At 36.0% G+C, this 6,381-nt stretch overlaps 1 protein-coding gene across 2 annotated transcripts in view; it reads left to right on the forward strand.

The window, feature by feature from the left end:
* Positions 1-6,381, forward strand: part of LOC138701439 (uncharacterized) — a 56,472-nt gene that overhangs the window by 20,540 nt on the left and 29,551 nt on the right. The window lies entirely within an intron of this gene.

The following is a 6,381-nucleotide window of genomic DNA, read 5'->3' on the forward strand; positions in this document are numbered from 1 at the left end:
CACTCGGTTTGATTGCTATTGAAACACGTTTCCCAAAAATTAAATTTTTTAATGAATGATTCGATACAGTCTTGCACAATATAGGCCTAAACGTTTATAGTTTACCCATGGAGAGATAAGTTTAAACTGTTAATTTTTTAGACAATGTCTGGCAAGGAGAGATAAGTTTAAACTGTTAATTTTTTAGACAATGTCTGCCAAATAAGCTAAAGTCTGAAGCCAGATTTCATCTTCCATGCACTCTGCTTGGTGAAAGGCATGGCTGGTGAGAAAAATAACTTCGTCTTTAAGCTCTTACAGTCTGGAAATAGTTCTACCTCGAGATAGCCACCTAACTTCAGTGTGAGACAATAAACACTTATAAATTCTTTCTCATTTCTTCACAAAGCACTGCAAAGGTGCGGGAATTTGTAGGGTGAGCCTTAATAAAATTAATTATTTTCACTTATGTTATAAGAGTTGCTCAAAGTGGTGCCATCTTTATTCACACATGCTTAGCAGCTTGTAATGAAATTTTCATTAAAACACACAAGTTCTTGTTCAGTTGAGTGGTGAGTTTTTAAGAGGAAAATGGTGCAACGCAAAAGGCGTTGTTGTATGTTGTCATTCAATAAAAGTCGGAGAATGTAATTATAATATACCGAAACTAATAAAATAATTATAAAACTTAATTTAGGCCGTTTAAACAAACAGCAGTCAAACTATAAGGCCATAACACAAGAGTTCCAAAGAGAAGTAGAGGTAAGCTGTACCTACTTAGTATAAAAGAATAAACTTTTGTTTACAGAAATGTAAAAGTTTAATGCTATTTTAAAGAACTACAGTTGAAAAGTGTTTAGTGTCGTTATTATGAAGCGATATATTACTGGAAAGCTATAACAAGTATCATTTTCAAAACACGGCAGTAAAATAATCATTAACATTTACGAAAACTAAGTTAGTGTTATTCACTATTAACAATGCAATAATTAAGTTCAATAATGTCTTCACATAGGTAGCCTAAATTACAGACGTGTGCAAATTATTAGACTCAGCATCACATTTTTTGCATTTTCATAATTATCATGAATTACTGGCCACAAAATAATTCTATAGGACTCTATCTGACAGGATCAGAACAAAAAAGTCCTAGAAATCCGAATTTTTCCACAAATGAGGGACTGGTTCCCTGCAGGGCTATAGAAGGAAGGGCTGGCTCATAGCGAGTCGGAAAGTGATGCTGTCCTCCCAGCCGCTGTGACGTCATCACGGTACACTGCAAGTCTTTCGCTCGCAAATAGAACGTAAAACTCCGTTACAATAAGTGCTGGAATTATCGACCAAATATAATATCAATTGTGGATTGATATGACCATCGTGAACACCCCCCAATAATAAGTTATAAAACTGAACCCTAGGCATATGGCCTGTTTCATTCAATATTTTTTAAACGCTAGTTGTCTTTAAAGACTTCAGTTTTAACAATTTCGTCGCTTTTCAAACTGATGTGCATGTTGAGCTATAGCTTCTTTCTTAAATATTTTGTAGTAGACTTTTATTTCCTTTCACGTGACACGTTTCCTTGCTGATTAAATTTCATATCCCAGGTCAAGGAGAGGCATTCATTCATACATGGACAAGGTTGTTATAGAGTATGAGACATGTGGACTGAAGCTGCGCGCCAGAACACATCAATGACGACAATGATAATTAGTCTATTGTTATAATATTAGTATTGTTAAATATTATATTATATTATATTATATTATATTATAAATATACGTGACTGCTGGGTTTGCAGTGAAAGATCTGACCTTGGGCAAAAATCTATCAAGGAATGAATATTATATTATGTCTGGAATGGAGCGTATTAAATGGACAGACAAAATAAGAAATGAAGCTGTGCTAGAAAGAGTGGAGGAAGAAGAATAATGCTGAAACTAATCAGGAAGAGAAAACGAAATTGCCTGCGTCACTGGCTAAGAAAAACTGCGTACTGAAAGGAGTAAAGTTCGGGACAGAAGATATCAGATTATAACATTAAGATATAGGGAAGCGACTAAGAAGGCGGAAAATAGGGGAGATTGGATAATTTTGGGGTTTGCAGTGAAAGATCTGCCCTTATACAAAAAACTCTGAATGACTGATTATTATTATTATTATTATTATTATTATTATTATTATTATTATTATTATTATTTCGATAACCAATAATTTCACTCCTGGTGGAAGTGCATGAAATCAAAGGGTTTTAAATAATCAGTTAACTACATTATATGGAAATAATAGAACAAATGTTTACCTTTTGCTAAGTAATAGTTAAGGATGTACAGTGTATATTGGTGGCAGAGTAATCAATTTTCATAAGATTGGTAAATTATCAAGTACATCAACGTTATTCTTACTTTCATTCTATAATGATTCAGCTAATTTTATTTTTTCACTCACCTAATGAAGTTACTGTTTTCTAGATGACTTCATCCACTTGGCATTCTTCTTAGCGCTGTTCCTCAGGAATTCTGCTCTCTGCCCCCGATTCAAGGACCTCAATCTCACAAATGTTCTTACACATGCATATAGTTTGATAGCTTCGGAGCACACGTTTGAAAACTTAGTTTCTAGCAATGTTTTGAAACGTTGTATCACTTGTTCCTCTTTGTCAATGGAGTTCCCGTGCATAGTTTTAAATTCAACTTCAAACATTTGTATAGTTTTTTTCCACTCTTCGGAAGGTTCAGTTAATCCACCGTAAGACAAAATCCCCACCCAAGTGTTGTTTTCACCGCCTAAGTTTTTTGTTTTCTGGCCTAAAGATGAATCTTTTTCTTTAACTTTATGTGCTATGTAGCCAGCAATGTAGTTCAGAGCTTCACTTTCTGCCCAGCTTTTCAGATCTTCTTGATTTCCATCTTCTATTCCTTCCATAGGCCTTAATTCATCATCTTCATCGGAGAGTACAGAATTCAATGTTGCATTATTTTCAGTGGCAATAATATTCACCTCATCAATCCCGAAGGCAGATTGCAACATATCTGCTGTTAAATATGGTTTTAGTTGACAATCCTTATCTTCAGTAACGTTAGTTTTATTAGATGGAAGGGGAAGTTTGTTAGAAAGTAGGAGGCGTCTCAGTCTGAAAATGAAGTCTGTTGGAGTTGGATGGTCGTAAAAATGCCCGAGACCTCTAATTTGGCTGAAGAGACTTTCCAGTACATCCTGAGTTAGGCGGCAAGTCATTACGTAAGTCAATCCCTTACGTTTAATTTCTTCATGTAGACCCAACAAGGAATTAATTGACACCAATATCCCCTTTTGGAAAGGCAGTAAGTGTTTTTTACCCAAAACTCTCATATGAAATATTGCATCTTTCACGTCACTGAGCACTTGCAACTGCTCTGACATGCAAGAATTTAAACCAAAGGCGGTCTTCATTGGATGAGATGATGAAAAATGGGGACTATTGCTGTTCATTATATCACAGAATGAATCTATTAGTTGAAAAAATTCTGATGCCTTTTCATTTCCAGTTAAAGAGGATATTGCTTTAGCAACTGTTCTTGAAAAAAGAGTTTTAGCCGGGCCAAACTTTTGTCTCTCATTTCCTTTAAGGAAGAGAAACTCAGGCTTAAGTTTATAACATAATTTCACTTCCTTTTCATCTTTATTTAGAACTTCGATCAGTAAGTCTTTATTTATAACTGTCCCATCTTTAAGTTCTAATCCAGTGTCAAGTAAATGGTTTCTCAGCAGCTTTAGATAATGTGGCATGTCGGCAAAAACCCATACTTTTCGACACGGATCTGTGGGATGTATGAAACTCGAGGTTTCAGGTGATATTGCCAACTCTTTCCACAACAAATTGCACCCACCCAAATCTGAAACAATTGCTGATACAAGTATCCCAGTTCTCTCTATATGTACAATTATGTCAAAGAGCAATGCCTTAGTCATGGTTGTGTCAAAATTGTAGTACACAGGTTGTTTCCAAGGTGCAGTCAATCCTCTAGCAAGCACTACTTGAACCTTAGAATGAGGTCCAAACACCTTATCCATGCCAGGATGGTAATTTAGGCGGCTGTCGATGCTCATCTCATCGAAACTAAGGACACATGGTTTCTCTAAAGATGAAAGATTTTCAGAATTGTCGGACATGAGCTGCAAAACATTATGTAAAATTCCAGGGCGACATTGGAACCCAGAGCACCATCTCTTTAAAGTCGCTGGAGAAGGAAGTGGAATACCTATTCTTTCTCTCCAAAAATCGAAAGATTTTGTGGAAATTGCCCGTATTATAATTGCTCTACTTATATCCTCTGAAGACCAAATCATTTTTTTCTTCTGAGAAATTACAGCCTGAATTTGATTTTCTGTAAAAATATTTTCCATATTTCGAAGAAAAGTACAACACTTCTTACTGATAATTCTAGATTTGTGGTCTGTCTTTGTTCTATAAGGAACAGTTACTTTTTTTCGCATTAATCTCCTAACCTTGTTTTTCAGTATTTTATTGTTTGACTGCAAAGTTTTAATACTGTATTCTAAAACATTTACCTTTCTTTTCAGTAAATCAATTTGTTTTCCGCGTTCATCACACTTCAGACAATGTACTTCAGACGCTACAGACGTTTCTTCAAGTCCCTGTGTAATATTTACATATTCAGAGCTGCCGGTACTAGGCTCTAATCTTGGCTTCTTTGGACTCAATGTCTGAAGGTGATTAAGAGCAGCTTTCCGAATATTTCTCTTCTGATATCTATCGTCTCGGTTTGAGTCACTTGTAGCTTTGGAATTTGGAATATGTAGAGATGGGACCGCATTTTTCTTCAATATTTTCCTTTCTTTTACCCCCAAAAGCCTGTTCTTCATATCATCTTCATAATCAGTCACACTTTCAAAATGATCACTACAGATACGTGCACACTTAATATTCACTTGGTCCTGCCTATGACACTTGCTTTCCCACTCTTTAGCTAAAAGCACGTCTTTCGGAAAACAGTGATAAATTACTTCGTGAGTGTGACGAGAGTCATTCGAGCAGTTCGCTACAGCACAATTCACCATTTTTAAACTTCAAATACTATCATTAATAATGTAATACTGTACCTTTATAATTATTCAACACTTAAAGAACTGTTATATACGCTCATTACACAACCAAATAGGCCTACATTACGAAACGGTGCACGTGAACTTGAATTACATTTCTCAACACTGGTAACAGCAATACTCACCGAGACCAACTGTACCGCAGTGACATCAGAAAGTGGTGGGGTGGCTAGAGGGAGAGACTCAAGGCGGCAAGCTGAACAACAAAGCATTGAGCCAGCCCTTCCTTCTATAGCCCTGGGTTCCCTGATGGCGAATGTGTCTTCATGCAGGATGGAGCACCCTGTCACAAAGCCAGATCAGTAACTAATTTTCTGGCTGAAAATAATGTAGACGTCCTTCCCTGGCCAAGTAACAGCCCAGACGTAAATCCAATTGAAAATCTTTGGTCTATTGTAAAAAAAAAAAAAAAAGATTACCACTAAAGTGGATCTCTTAGAAGCACTTATATAGCACCAAATATGGCACAGGGATGAAAACATCAAGAGACAATGTGAAAATCTCGTGAACAGCATGCCAAATCGCATAAAATTGATGATGAAGAACAAAGGTTTTTATACTAAATATTAATTGTTGCAAACAGTGTGTAATAAATGAGTTTTGTAGAATAAATGTTACTTGAATCATATATATTATTGTTTGAGTCTAATAATTTGCACACATCTGTAACTTAATTGACTTTCATTGCCAACTTCCTATAATTAGTCATCAGATTTTCTTTCTTCTTCTTTAGCTCTTTCAAAGAACAACTCAATACTTATTTTACTTTGAATTCGTTTCCAAGCATCATAAACTTGGTTCCTGTCTTTATAGTATTGATTTTGTGGATTCCATATGACAGGTTCTCCCTCGTAGAGATCCAAAAACTCCATAATCACTTCATTACTCCACACAATAATGAACTACTTGAAACTGCGAAACTACTTCAAAACTGTGATATGAAAACTGTGCAACCACATATTTCACAATCTCGCTACACAATCCACAACCGGCCATGAGAATGGGTGCACGAGCCACACCCAGTCTTGTCATCTGTCGATCCACAAGCCTTTGATGTCCGAGCATTTACCAACATTTCACGGGAAAGGTCGAGCCACTCTAAGTTATCTCGAGTAATAACAAGTCTTTATGTTCTCACGACGCGAGATGTGACAAACTTCAGGTAGGCTAGCCAAGCCACATGTCGTGGGAACAAGGCTTTAGACTGAGACATTCTGTATAACATTTTTACTTCTCTTTCAGCATCGAAGTTGGACTACTGGTTTCTATTTTAAAAATGTGATTTATTTATTTCAG

The sequence above is a fragment of the Periplaneta americana genome, chromosome 1 (assembly GCF_040183065.1).
Source record: "Periplaneta americana isolate PAMFEO1 chromosome 1, P.americana_PAMFEO1_priV1, whole genome shotgun sequence".
Classification (NCBI taxonomy): domain Eukaryota; kingdom Metazoa; phylum Arthropoda; class Insecta; order Blattodea; family Blattidae; genus Periplaneta; species Periplaneta americana.